The 15,626-nt window shown below is 37.4% G+C and overlaps 1 protein-coding gene across 1 annotated transcript in view; it reads right to left on the reverse strand.

The window, feature by feature from the left end:
* Window positions 1–15,062, reverse strand: part of LOC141434010 (lachesin-like) — a 78,809-nt gene extending 63,747 nt beyond the window's left edge. Inside the window, exon 1 of the mRNA XM_074096214.1 lies at window positions 14,904–15,062. The gene's annotated coding sequence lies outside the window, so the exon portion shown is untranslated. The remainder of the gene's footprint in view (window positions 1–14,903) is intronic.
* Between the last annotated feature and the right edge of the window lie 564 nt (window positions 15,063–15,626).

Genomic DNA, 15,626 nt, shown 5'->3' on the forward strand with positions numbered 1-15,626 from the left:
AAATACTGTTGATTTACAAATTCAATAGTTTGACCATTTAACTTTATATTAGAAACTGAATTCGAGCTAGATGAATTTATCAACGAGAATTTAATACATTTAGTTTTCTTAGGATTTAGTAACAAATTATTGGCAGCAACCATGCGGATATCACGGACAGGGTTTCATTGGGCTCAATGAGTCGGTATCTTTTCTACTAACCTTGAACAGTAAAGACGTGTCGTCAGCAAACATAACTATACCCGACTTTTGGCTTCCATATAAGGGTGAGGTCCCGGGTTCGAGCCCCGGTCAGGGCAGACATTTGTAAGCAAAATACGAACGCTTTTTCTCGGGTCTTGTGTGTTTATGTATTTAAGTAGGTATCTACGAGTATCTATTAACGAGTAAGTTTGTTAATCCGTTGCCTAGTACCCATAACACAGGCTTTGCTTTCTTCGGGACTAGGTCAACTGGTGTCAAGTGTCCCATGTATTTATTTATTATTTAATCTTAGCCTGAGGAATAAACATGCTACACATACATTCTAACCACTATCGGAAGAAATAAATGGTGCTCTTCATGGTTTTTAGGGTTCCGGAGCCAAAATGGCAAAAACGGAACCCTTATAGTTTCGCCAAAATGGTACAATAAAAAAATAAAAAAAGATTTTTTTAAGGGTACCTCCCATAGACGTAAAGTGGGGGTGATTTTTTTTCTCATCCAACCCTATAGTGTGGGATATTGTTGGATAGGCTTTTAAACCCATTAGGGGTTGCTAAGACGATTTTTCGATTCAGTGATTTGTTTGCGAAATATTCAACTTTAAAGTGCAAATTTTCAATAAAATCGATCCCCCCCCCCCTCTCTTAAATCTAAACCGGTGGGTGGAAAAAATTCAGGATGGTAGTAAGTATATCAAACTTTCAAGGAAAACTATAACGGATAAGTTTGCTTGAGAATTATTAGTAGTTTAAGAGTAAATAGTAGCCTAAGGTATAAAATATACCTAAACTTAGAATATTCCGTACAAAATACGAAATCTTTAGAAAACTATTACTTAATTGTTTCGTAATGGCTACGGAACCCTATTTCGGGCGATTCCAACACGCTCTTGGCCGGTTTTTTTTTGTAATCTGTAGAATTTATTAAGCAGCAAAAGGCGGTGAATTGCGAGAGGTAATAATGGTTTTCTGTATTAAAGTAAATGAAACTTTAATACTCATTTAATTGAAGTGCTTAGTCAATGTACTACAGATACGAGAACAGTACAGAAGCAAGTGGTAGCCTAGTGATTCGACCTATGGCTCGTATCTTTTAGTTTTGTGAGAACTTAAGATCAATCTGACAAAGTTTGTGTCGAGAATATTGGCTGCAGACAAAACATCAATCTTGAACCTTCGTATTACCTACACATTTGCACTTATACCCGTACATGTTTAAAGATTTTTATCGCGACTTAACAAATTATAAACAGTGTGAGTGGCGCAATAAATATGAAAGCGAAAAGTTTTAAAACAAGTCGTAATCGATTTTAGACTTAGTGTCAATACCAGAAAGTTCTTAAATGGGCCTGTCTCCGCACCACCTCCGTACTTACATCGGGAAAGGTTCGTTGCTCGAAATATTTACAGGAACGACTTTGGGAGGCGTTACATCTTAATGTCATCTTAAATGAAGTGACGTGCGAAATGTAGCGACAACATTAAGATAGGTCGGAACTGAAGGCTTCAATCAATATTAGGTATTTTTGAAGTTCAAAAAGCATCACAGTCGTGACCAGCACTATTTTCTTACAAACACTTCGACATTCTTCTGATTCAACTAGAAGTAAGTTATACGAGTACGTCACTAACTGTTACTTCGTCTCTATCCCATAGAAACCTCGCACACACAAAATAATGTACCTATATTCAAATGTTTTAAGCTTTAATATTTCCATTCCTAATCAGAACGTAATTTTATTAATTAAATTCGGGTTTTGTTTCGCGTACCTTGATTTTACCGATGCTCGATATTTCGACACAAAACAACCAACCAAAGCTGAAAGTCTGCCATTGCCCAACACATTTTGAATCTGGGACTAATCACTCGATGGAGCTCCACAAACCACAAGTCTTATCTACTGAACGCCATTATACCGCGATTAGTTAGGGAAGCTATCGAAATAACGAAAAAACCCTAACTTTAATCGAGAAGACGATTTTAATTTGTCAAGTACATAAAGCGACGGCAGGGTAGGATATCTGTTTCCTTAAAAAAAGATCTTAAAGATTCACGCGTCTTCAAATTATAAATTGCTCTAATTGCTCTCTTTTGTAAGATAAAAATTGACTCAATGTCTGCAGCAGATCCCCATAAAATAAGGCCGTACGAAATAATGCTATTAAAGTAAGCAAAATACACCAACCGTGCCGTCGCCACATCGGTTAGCTGCCGTATTTTCCAAACTGCAAAAGCAGCAGAGCTCAATCTACCCGCGATTGCTGTGAGTGAGGTCCCCACTGTAGTTTAGAATCGAGCGTTATTCCTAAAAATACTGTTGATTTTACAAATTCAATAGTTTGACCATTTAACTTTATATTAGAAACTGAATTCGAGCTAGATGAATTTATCAACGAGAATTTAATACATTTAGTTTTCTTAGGATTTAGTAACAAATTATTGGCAGCAAACCATGCGGATATCACGGACAGGGTTTCATTGGGCTCAATGAAGTCGGTATCTTTTCTACTAACCTTGAACAGTAAAGACGTGTCGTCAGCAAACATAACTATACCCGACTTTTGGCTTACCATATAAGGGTGAGGTCCCGGGTTCGAGCCCGGTCAGGGCAGACATTTGTAAGCAAAATACGAATGCTTGTTCTCGGGTCTTGTGTGTTTATGTATTTAAGTAGGTATCTACGAGTATCTATTTACAAGTTAGTTTGTTAATCCGTTGCCTAGTACCCATAACACAAGCTTTGCTTTCTTCGGGACTAGGTCAACTGGTGTCAAGTGTCCCATGTATTTATTTATTATTTAATCTTAGCCTGAGGAACAAACATGCTACACATACATTCTAACCACTATCGGAAGAAATAAATGGTGCTCTTCATGGTTTTTAGGGTTCCGGAGCCAAAATGGCAAAAACGGAACCCTTATAGTTTCGCCAAAATGGTACAATAAAAAAATTAAAAAAAGATTTTTTTAAGGGTAAGTACCTCCCATAGACGTAAAGTGGGGGTGATTTTTTTTCTCATCCAACCCTATAGTGTGGGATATCGTTGGATAGGCCTTTTAAAACCATTAGGGGTTTGCTAAGACGATTTTTCGATTCAGTGATTTGTTTGCGAAATATTCAACTTTAAAGTGCAAATTTTCAATAAAATCGATCGCCCCCCCCCCCCCTCTCTTAAATCTAAACCGGTGGGTGGAAAAAATTCAGGATGGTAGTAAGTATATCAAACTTTCAAGGAAAACTATAACGGATAAGTTTGCTTGAGAATTATTAGTAGTTTAAGAGTAAATAGTAGCCTAAGGTATAAAATATACCTAAACTTAGAATATTCCGTACAAAATACGAAATCTTTAGAAAACTATTACTTAATTGTTTCGTAATGGCTACGGAACCCTATTTCGGGCGATTCCAACACGCTCTTGGCCGGTTTTTTTTTGTAATCTGTAGAATTTATTAAGCAGCAAAAGGCGGTGAATTGCGAGAGGTAATAATGGTTTTCTGTATTAAAGTAAATGAAACTTTAATACTCATTTAATTGAAGTACTTAGTCAATGTACTACAGATACGAGAACAGTACAGAAGCAAGTGGTAGCCTAGTGATTCGACCTATGGTTCGTATCTTTTAGTTTTGTGAGAACTTAAGATCAATCTGACAAAGTTTGTGTCGAGAATATTGGCTGCAGACAAAACATCAATCTTGAACCTTCGTATTACCTACACATTTGCACTTATACCCGTACATGTTTAAAGATTTTTATCGCGACTTAACAAATTATAAACAGTGTGAGTGGCGCAATAAATATGAAGGCGAGAAGTTTTAAAACAAATCGTAATCGATTTTAGACTTAGTGTCAATACCAGAAAGTTCTTAAATGGGCCTGTCTCCGCACCACCTCCGTACTTACATCGGGAAAGGTTCGTTGCTCGAAATATTTACAGGAAACGACTTTGGGAGGCGTTACATCTTAATGTCATCTTAAATGAAGTGACGTGCGAAATGTAGCGACAACATTAAGATAGGTCGGAACTGACGGCTTCAATCAATATTAAGTATTTTTGAACTTCAAAAAGCATCACAGTCGTGACCAGCACTATTTTCTTACAAACACTTCGACATTCTTCTGATTCAACTAGAAGTAAGTTATACGAGTACGTCACTAACTGTTACTTCGTCTCTATCCCATAGAAACCTCGCACACACAAAATAATGTACCTATATTCAAATGTTTTAAGCTTTAATATTTCCATTCCTAATCAATGACACATCACTCAGAACGTAATTTTATTAATTAAATTCGGGTTTTGTTTCGCGTACCTTGATTTTACCGATGCTCGATATTTCGACACAAAACAACCAACCAAAGCTGAAAGTCTGCCATTGCGCAACACATTTTGAATCTGGGACTAATCACTCGATGGAGCGCCACAAACCACAAGTCTTATCTACTGAACGCCATTATACCGCGATTAGTTAGGGAAGCTATCGAAATAACGAAAAACCCTAACTTTAATCGAGAAGACGATTTTAAGTTGTCAAGTACGTGGTCACCAGTGCTAAAAATAGTGTTCGTGACAATACGAAAAAACCGGCCAAGAGCGTGTCGGACACGCCCAAAATAGGTTTCCGTAGCCATTAGGAAAAAATTAAGTAATATTTTTCTAAGGGTTTTTGTATTTTATACGGATGAATCGAAAAATCGTCCCAGCAAACCCCTAATGATTTTAAAAGACCTATCCAACGTTACACCGCGCTATTGGGTTGGATTAGAAAAAAAAAACACCCACACTAAGTCTATGGGAGGTATCCTAAAAAATTGTTTTTATTTTTTTCTTGTACCATTTTGTCGGCATAGTTTACATATATATCCGTGCAAAATTACAGCTTTCTAACATTGATAGTCCCTGAGCAAAGCCGCGGACGGACGGACAGATAGACAGACAGACATGGCAAAACTATAAGGGTTCCGTTTTTGCCATTTTGGCTCCGGAACCCTAAAAAGTGAGTGATACTGTGAGTGTATTTTGCCGTGACTTTTAAGTAAGTTCGAGTTCCAGTAGTAGTGGGCAACTTGTTAAAAAGAGGGTAGATCGGTTACGTCCGATTTATTTTTCTAACCGATAGTTGTACCAGCATACCCGCTATTCTCCAGTCGTCTCGTGATCATGGCGCATACAACTGTGCCGGAACATCGAGCTGCTCTAAAATCAAGGTACGCGGAACAAAACCCGAATTTAAATCATAAAATTAGTAATGACCGCGATAGTCAGAACGTAATGACGAGGATATCGCGCTCCTACATCTTGTATAAACTGAAAGTAATACTCCACTGTGTTAAAGCGTTATAAGTCCCGGGTGTTGTAGTAGTCATGAGTGAAAATCACGAAAGTTTAAAACATTATTTTCATCACACTTGCTCGTAAACAGTGTCAAAACATGAAGGCTACCTTGATTGCAACCCCCTAAATAAAACCCTCGACCTTAATGTGCTTGTCATGAAACCCGTGGTCGGTAAATGAGTCATTGCGCGTACAAATTTTCTTATCATGAAGCCCAAGGTCGGTAAATGAGTCCGTGCCCGTACTGATGGTGCTGCGCATGGTGCAGCAGCAGGACCACATGCACACGCGGCTCAGGCACATGCTGAGGGAGGGTGAGGGGGGCGCTGCCAAGAGCGCAGCCTAAGGTATCGCCAATATTTGGAACAATTATATTTTTTCTTTTAGAAATATAAAATTATACTCGCAAATGTGATGAAAACATTGTATGTCGCACGGGTGTACTAGAATTACGAACATCGACTCATTAAAGCCCTCAGTCTTCGACTTCGGGCTTCTAATAGACTCTCGTTCGTAATTCCTTATTTACCGCCCTTAAGACACAATGTGCTATTGTATACCCCATTTTGGTTTAGACTTAATTAAATTTCAAGAAGGTCTATATTAAAATGGTGGATTGTTTTGAGTTGATGTATTGTATAGATACTATCTTTATCTAGAAATACGATATGGTTAAAATTCTAACAATGTTTAATATTAACCACGTTGTATTTAGTCTACTCGTGACCACGGATCTACAGACCTTAGCAAATATACATCGTGATTAAGTGCCGGATGTGTATTAATTTTAATCTGTGTTATTCAGGAACGCGTTCATATGAACGCGTGTGTACTCGTACTTATAAGTACTATCATAAAAATAATTAGAATTGATTCATTAGTTACATAAATAGTCGTCATTTTGTTATTATAGATATAAATATGTAAATGTTAATAGCTTTAAATGTCTTTCAGTACACATTTAGATTCTATTTAATATTAGACTCCACTTACCGGCAAGAGCTATACATCCATAATACATTTGATATGGACTATTATATAGTTAGCCTGTGTAAAATAGTTAATATATACATGGAATGAAATTAAAGATTCAAAGTCAAAGTCAAAGTCAAAATATCTTTTATTCAATTTAGGCTATAACAAGCACTTATGAATGTCAAGAAAATCTACCACCGGTTCGGAAAAAACCTCTGCTGAGAAGGCAATGAATCCGAACTGCTGTGGATGCATGATTTTATGGTATTAAAATGCGAGATCATTTGCGTCAGCATTATTTTTCGATTATTTTGCTAAACGCTGATGGATGGACACAGGACGATAATCAGAGGGATTATCTTTATCACCTGATTTGAAAATAGGAACTACTTTACTATATTTCATCAAATCTGGAAATACGCCTTCATCTATACAGCTATTAAATATAAATGCTAAAGTTGGAGCAACGACATCTAAAATGGAATGTAGAACCTTAACTGAGACGCCCCACAAGTCTTCCGTTTTTTTACTTTCAATAATCTAAAAGTCTTAATGATGTCACAGGGAGAGACATGCGTAAATTTAAAATTACTTAAGTTTGGAATAGATACATTTTGTTTTAAGAGCGATTCAGCTAACTTTGAGGAAGACGCGAGACATTTTGTCGTTTCGATGGGGATTTTAGAGAAGTAGGTATTAAACTCGTTAGCTACTTTAACCGCGTCCGTTTCTAATACGTTGTAATCTTTAACGATATAGAGACTCCGCGTTCTTACGTCGACCGGTTTCAGTATTTATAATTTCCAAACTGTTTTAATTTTATCATCAGAGGACTTAATTTATTAGTAACATGGGCTGCTTTTGCTTATTACATATAATTTTGAATAATTTAGAATAATCCCTGACATACTGGTGGAAACGTTCATCAGTGGTACACGATTTCTTATCATAAAGATCATATAAGACGTCCCTACTCCTACGTATTCCGGTGTACCCATTCATTGAATGATAGTTTGTTCCTATTTTAATACGTTTTTTACTACACGTTTTATCGTATTCCTCGCATACAGTATTTAACAATATCTTGAATTTTCGTTTGGATTTTTAGTATTTACTTTTAAATTTTTACTTTTTGCGCGATGTTTGTTTTGAGACGGTCAAGTCTTTGTTTGTTCACGGCCTAATTTCTATGGTTTGATTAACACCGCCCCTAGCCCGAGGTAACTTCACTGTTTGAGCTTTATGATCCGATTCGTACTCCATTGATAACAGCTTTTTTCTAAATACTTACAAGTTAACCAAATGTTGTCAATAAGTAACCAAATGTTGTCAATAAGACTAAGATTAAGAAAAAAATCGTTTATTGTCACCAAAAATACAGTTAAAATATACACTAAACAATAAAAACAATTCAATGTGGCATAAGCAGCGGACTCAGTTGCTGCGAGTGAAAGCAGAAAAAAAAAAAATAAGTAATCTGTTAATAGCTTTCTTTAAATGCTTTATTTATTTATTTAATCTCATAATTAACACTTACAGTCAAGCCACACATGCTAATTATATAATAAGAGAAGTGCATAATAGAATGTATAAACTAAATATTTACGTTAAGCATCTATTGAGGTCGGTGTCATTATTGACTCCAAATGCCGGTTGGCCGATGCAAGAAATCTCGACTCGGAGGTAAAAAACAAATCCAGATTATTGTTACTGTCCAGGATATCGTTCAAGAGAGTCAATGCTTTCTAAGTCTATTTGAATTTGCTATGTAATTGAAATATATCAATGTTTACAAACCATGGTATTGCCATGATAAAGAGAAATTTCTTTGATACCAAACTTCTTATCGCATCATCAAAGAAAAATGAGCGCCCCGCCCCTGATCTATATTAATAAAGCTTCATTTTTCACTTGTTCTTTAAGATACTTCTCCGTGTGCTTGGGAATTGGGTATAAAATAGACAAGACTGATATGGAGCTGGTGAGACGTGGCAGCAAAGAAGCAAGCGAGGGTGGCATCTCCAACCCCTAGTGTTATTGGGACATGTATTGGAAAATCTTTATGTTATTATTACGCGACGAGGAATTTTGCGGCGCTAATACCCGTCGCGTTGTACATTTATTGAACTTTTTATTGGAAAATACCGCCCCCTACACGCGGTGTCGCTCGTGAAGGAATTTGACTTATTCGTAATATGTCTTGTCTATTTTTTGTTCTGCATGAAAAATCTCATTAAAATACCTCGTTCTCAATGTTTGGCTTCGGGATTGAATTAAATAATTCTGCTGGCCGTTATTGGAATCCTGACAGTCGGCTTCAACAATGTTGATTCTTCCCAGCTTTATCAGGTATTAAAACTTCTTTAATTAGCAGCGCGTTCGCTTTACTGCACTCAAAGAGATTTTTATTATCATTTATTATGTTTTAACTGGTTATTCCACTGTTTAAGTTACTTTAGTCTTGTGAAAATTATTCACTGTATTAATCAACTCATTCTTTAACCATACAATAAGTTACTATGTCTATGGAGCTCTGGTCGTATTTTTTTAAAATCTTGTTTATTAATCGGACCCATGAAATACTTTTTTGATGAGGCTTTGGTATCTACGTAATAATACAATACGTAATAATAGACATTATTGTCCATTTTGTACATTAACTCTTACTCACACTTTTGACTACGTTACACTACAATATTTTTACCTTGGTTTTCCGCTACCAATCGTGCATAACAGTGACATCGGTGCGACACATTTATGTTTAGCTACTTGCTGAACCCATCCTCCTCCACATCTCCTATGTGACTTGTACATCGATTTTAACCCCTGGCACAAAAACATTTTTTATAAGTTTGAAGCCAATGTCTGTCTGTCTGTCTGCCTATCTATGTCATCATAGTTCTCAAACGGATGGACCAATTTTAATTATATATCGAGAAGATAGGAAGAGGACAGGTGCTCCAATTTACATAGCTGACATGCACGATGTGCATCGAAGAAGGAAGACTAAAATATATTTGTTAATTAAAAGGACCGCCGCAACTTAATGCCTAAATCAATCAATTGACTACGTTGTCCTGTATTCCATTACTAAGATATCAATAATAAACATTTGCGCTTTGAATTCCAACGTTACATCGCACGGCTCGCAATCAACAGTTTGCGGGTGGCGGCGAAGGAAATTATGCTTCGTTCTATCAAACTGCTTCCGACGCACCGCACGATACGGTATTTGCATCTCCCAGCCGCAACTGCTTACATCTAAACGTACGTAATGCATTCCATAAAGCTTACTGGTACCCCTTAAAAGTATTACCGGGTGCTCGTTGGTGTGAATAACAATGTTATTCAGCTTGGAATCGTTTTATCATCATCATCCCAGCCTATATACGTCCCACTACTAGGCACAGGCCTCTTCTCAGAATGAGAGGGCTTGGGTAGTAGTTCCCACGCGGACCCAGCAGTGCGGATTGGGAACTTCACACACACCATTTAATTGCTTCTCAAAACTGTCCAGGTTTCTTCACGATGGTTTCCTTCACCATAAAGCTCGTGGTAAATTCCAAATATAATTTTTCACATGCATTTTGAAAACTCAGAGGTGCAAGCCCGGTGCTTGAGAGGTCATAATAATATGTCAAACCATAGACCACCACGGCGTCGGAATAGTTTTTTATGTACGATGAAAACTGTAGGTTCCATTGCATTCGGCTTAAAGCCTAAGCCCAAGTCCAACTATATCTTTATCACCGAAAATATATAACTACGATGTCCTTGCAAAAAAAGTTTTTGCATAAAAATACATTTTCAAAATACCCTTTGTGTTGACGGTAACAGATTATTGCATTGTCCTGGAAGCTGCACCACATCTATTTATGCTAACTTTTTCATCATCATCAGGCCTACGCGTCTGTTCCAGACAAAATTTGGCGTGTTACCTGTGAACAACGCCTTTGATGGCTGACTAGACCGGTGCGAGAGCGACATGTTCATCCACAGGCCTGACAAGAGGTGTCTGCGGATGTTGGTGCAGAACCGCCTTGGTGTCGTTTCTGTCTCTTGTCAGCAAGTGCCTTGAGCCAGAGGGCCTACTCCCAAATTCGAAAATCGAAATTCGTATCGTACCGTCTCTCTCACTCTCATATTAAATAGTGTAAGCATCAGAAAGACGGAACGACACGAACTTCGATTTTCGAATTTCGGAGTAGCCCCGCTGGCTTCATCGCAGTACTTGCGATCCTGCAATTTAACTATTTATTGTTCAAATATTAAAAAAAACACCATTACATGTACATTACAGTACAGCGTGTGCCGCACTTAACAAAAAAATCTTGATAAAGGCAGCAGAGGCCGTCTACTGCGACAGGGTTCTACCGAGTGTCACGTAGGAAATCTCAATTCAATCGGACTATAGAACGGCTGGTTTGACATTAATTATCGATAAAGTAACTTAGTTGAAATCGCGCTTGGTATGTACATATGAAGGGTCCACGGAAAGTACAAGTCTAGTCACCTAAGCAACTTTTTGAGTTACAGCGGTTTGAAAGTTAGTCATCACGAACATTATTACGGTTACCATTTCTTTAAAAGAGATTTTTTTTTATTGTTTTCAGATATCCATATCTTATTCAATGGCATCATAGTACTTTGCGAGCTCTACATTTTGAGATTAAAATCTTAATTTTTTAAAAAGTAACTACATGTTCTTTCCATAGACCCTTATATTTATTATATACCTAACTAAATATAATCAAAATAAAGAAAGATTTCAAAAGTCACGCAAACAGGACTTTCCCGCCTCAGTATATAAATATTATTGGCAGCTATACTCTACCCGATCACGTTTTAGCAATGAATAACCAACAGAACGTGGAAAACATTTTCCTCGTCAACGATCGAAAAGCCAGCATAAATCACCCCGTACGATACGTTGCTTACAATTAAACCAAAATCCAATTGAACATATTTTATGAATACCACAAAATGGAAATGTAAAATTGCTGATTCATACATACGGAGTTATCTTAGAGCAACGCGGGCTTCCTACTGGAAGGGAGTAGCCTTAGCGGTAGATTACCTTTAAAATAGTTCTGGCGTTTGTTGCGGAGGGAAATGTGCACACAAGTGCAGTTCCGCACACTTACATGCAAAAACAAAACTGCCAACTGACTGTAATGACGACGTTAAGACATAAATAATCCAACAATACACTAATAATTCGTGTACAGATGACTCCAAACTCACACATTGACAATGTTTGTTCATCGGCGAAAAGTCGGATATCGCTTGGACCGATCCGAAATTTGTATGGTTTTCCAGACTCGATGTTGGTAAGCGAATCTGACAATAATGTACGACTTTGTTGTTTAAATGTAATTAAATAGCAATATTACAATAACAATTTACTTACATGTGAAATGTAACACCATCTTTTTGCAAGCTTAATGTCCCAGATCTCTTTTTACAGCAGAAAACTGAACGATACGAACGGCATTTTAGCACTGCATGCAGCGTTCACTCGCGCGACTCGATTCGGTCTAGTTTGAAATCCGAGCGCGCAGATGCAGCATGCGGCGAACGACTCAGTGTAATTGCCGCTTTAGTCTAAAATAAACCAATATACAGTTCTTTTCACATGGCGTAAAAACTGTTTTCCAAAGTAGCCCCTGTATTTTAAACTTAATAACCCCGTTTTTACGATCGGTCGTCGTCGTCGTAGGCGTAAGATGTCCACCAACAAGATGAATGAATGACCTGCTTAATGCCGCTGGTCCACTGTGGATGCAAGCCGCTTGCAACCGAAGCAACTGTCGGTCTATGGGGGAGGCCTTTGTCTAACAGTGAACGCCCTACAGCTGATATGATGATGATGAATCTTAGGTAGTGTATTTTTGTAATCCCCAAACGCTTTTCTTGGCCAAGGGTTCTTATGATATAATTACCTATACCTAATTGGTAATCTATTAAAATTCTTCAAATTTAGTTAATAATTCAACTATTTTTGCATCAGTAAACAAAAATATATTTTATATAAATATATTTCTCTTTTGGACGTACAAGAGATATTAAATTGGACCAAAAACCACATTCTGTATCATTTTGCCTAAGAGCGAGATAGATACCACAAGTTTTTTCATCAACTTCCTTTAGGTGTCCATATTTAAATAAATTAACTGATGTCTAACCTTTTTTTTACATTAATGGTAAAAAAATTGAAGAAATAATTTGCATTGCATGACTTAGTTGAGCGTCTATAAAACGTTAAATAACGTCTTTAAATGCAGTTTAGTTTAGGACACCAGCCCATTTTGTACCTACACAAAACAATATGACACAAGAAAATGGAGTCAAGTGTATTAGATTGGAAACAATGGCGCGTCGTTCGTGAAAGTCATTAATTTGCTCTGTAAAAATGCAAAAGCCGGGTTGCACTAGGTTAGACAATAAATTCATCCCAACTTTCAGCTCAGTTCATGTTCGAACCGCAACCGTACCGAGGTGATTAATTTACGCCATCCTGTGTGGTCTAGACTGTAGACATACCTAATATTTTTAATAGTCAGAGTAAATTCGTCAGGAAAACCCCGACTTTGTCATTTCAAAGTTCAATATCTCAAATACGGCTGAATCTATTTTGATGAAACATGTCTAAGAACCATCGCTAAAAACTTTGATTTTCAATAAAAAAAACCGCATTAAAATCAGTCCACCCGTTTAAGAGCTACGGTGCCACAGACAGACACACATAGCGATCAAACTTATAACACCCCACTTTTTGCGTCGGGGGTTAAAAAACTCGTTCCTTTTCTACTCAATAATAATAGAACGTACACCACTCATAGTAAGAACAACAATAACCACACACAAAAATTGTTACCAATTTGAAAAAATATGATTAGCCGTTACCAGACGTAGGCAAAAACATAATTTAAATAAAGCCTTGTGTAGCTTTTTACGAATAATACGAGCAGCAATGACGATGATGTCATTCATGCTGATTCCGGCTGTAGAGACTGCTTCTACTTTGTAATTAAATAGAGGCCTAATATTCTAACGTGAAGGTGACTAATGTAAGTACCTATATTTTACTATGGAAATAAGGGTCCACGTACAATACTAGCTTGAGCAAGTACATATAAATACTGTTACTAAACGCTTAAAAAAATGATTTTGATCCTTGTATGCTAAGGAAAATAATGAGTCCCTTAATCCACCAGTTAAATCATAAAGCTGTATCATAATATCATAACATTACAAATCCGATACGCCTTAAACAGAGGTCCTTATTATTCTAATTCCAAGATCTAACATTCAGATTGCTTGCACGAAGTAAATAAGTCTTGAATATCACGAACGACTCACCAGTGTTTGTTAGTAGAAAATGCTTAATATGTTCAAAGTATTGAGTTTGTAAATTATTGTTGGATATATATTATAGGTTTGTTCCCACCAAACTTAATTTGCGGGAAATTAATAAACAGTAAACTGCGGTTTGTGGTTTGAATGTATATAAGGGTTGGAGTCGGCTACGTGCGCACATGATTGATGATGGCAGCTATATTTGCTTTGATTTGAATATATTACGACTTGAAATAATATTTGATACACAAAAAGACGTTTCATTTTGTTTATCTGCGGCGACAACAATTTTTACCCATCGACAGCTTATTCATCGTGGCTGAAACATTGACAGATCCATTGTTATCTCGAACAAAGCGGAACGCGAAATTGAAATAAGTGACGCTCAAAATGTTCTTTTAATTTCATATTTTTATAGCGATATTCTTCGGGTAAAACGAGAGCAAACACGCGATCGAAAAGGTTGGGCCGCTAATGAAATGATACCGGATCTCGTAGGGAATCTAATACATCACTTCGACCCGTCCACTGGTCCCCGGATGCCGGGTAAAAGCACCGTGGGATTCCGCAATGACGGATCTAGAATGGCCATACCTTGATACGCACAACAGCAAAACATATCCCTTTTTAAAAATGTAACTAGCTGGTAAGTATATTCAATTTAATAAAAAAGTATAGCCAAATAAAAACAATAATAATCAACGTTAATCGAGGTCGGTAACACATCTACAACAGTAAGATGGAATTTCATGCAATTAGTGAGGCGTTTGCCTTAAATTCATTGGATTTTCGGAAACGGAAGTAACTCGACACAGTTACAGTTTAATTAATTTAATAACGAAGGGTCCATTAAAACAGGAAAATATTTTCGTGGAGGAATTTCTTTGTGCTGGATCAAATAAAACCTCGCAAGTAATTAACTTTTTTTGAACTTTGTAAAACAAAACAACTTTTCAAGCACCAATAAAACAAACTATTCGCAAAACAATTTTTGTCAACAAAAGCCGGTGGAAATTGAGTTGGTTGCTTACCCCGGTAGCATCCGTCATCAGCCACTGCAGCCGCCCTTGGTTATTATTTAATGCACCACGATTGCGTGAGGGAGACGGCGAGAAGTGCTGCTAAGCAACTTTTTAAGGAGAGCGCACGAAATTACGAGCGCAGCGCGAGCCGCGGGTAGCGGCGATTCATTAAGAGCGAGCGTGGAGGCTGCGCCTGCCCCCCGGCCCGCGCCCCCGCGCCTGCGCCGCGCCCTCCAATCGCTGCCCTGTTGCATCTGACGCGACTCCGCGATGTCAAAACGTAAACGCTATGAATACGCTTTATCATCGCCGAATCTGGCGACAATCGCGCATATGATCTACGCGCTTGGATTATGAAAGTTGCGTGATTGCTTGAAATAGTTGGCCATTGGCCTTTGACGTACGTGTGAATGTTTCAAACATTTCGAATAAGAAAAAAACATAGTTTTGTAATACATAAGTAGTAGAGTATTTTTTCTCTGTGTATCTGTTTTCTGTATCGCTTCCTATTTCTGGTGTACAATAAAGAGTCTTTGTATTGTATTGTATTGTAGTTGTTGTTGTTGTCGTCCTATGGTACCCCAGTGGTACAAAGGGCCTTCGTGAGACGTCGCCATCCGCTCCTGTATTGTATTGTAGTAGTACGATGAAATAATACGACTATAGCCCTCCTGATTATTAACTGATTATTTACTAATTGTTGTCCTAACAAACTGTTTTAAAATGTGTGGA

Source organism: Choristoneura fumiferana, chromosome 13 (assembly GCF_025370935.1).
Source record: "Choristoneura fumiferana chromosome 13, NRCan_CFum_1, whole genome shotgun sequence".
NCBI lineage: Eukaryota > Metazoa > Arthropoda > Insecta > Lepidoptera > Tortricidae > Choristoneura > Choristoneura fumiferana.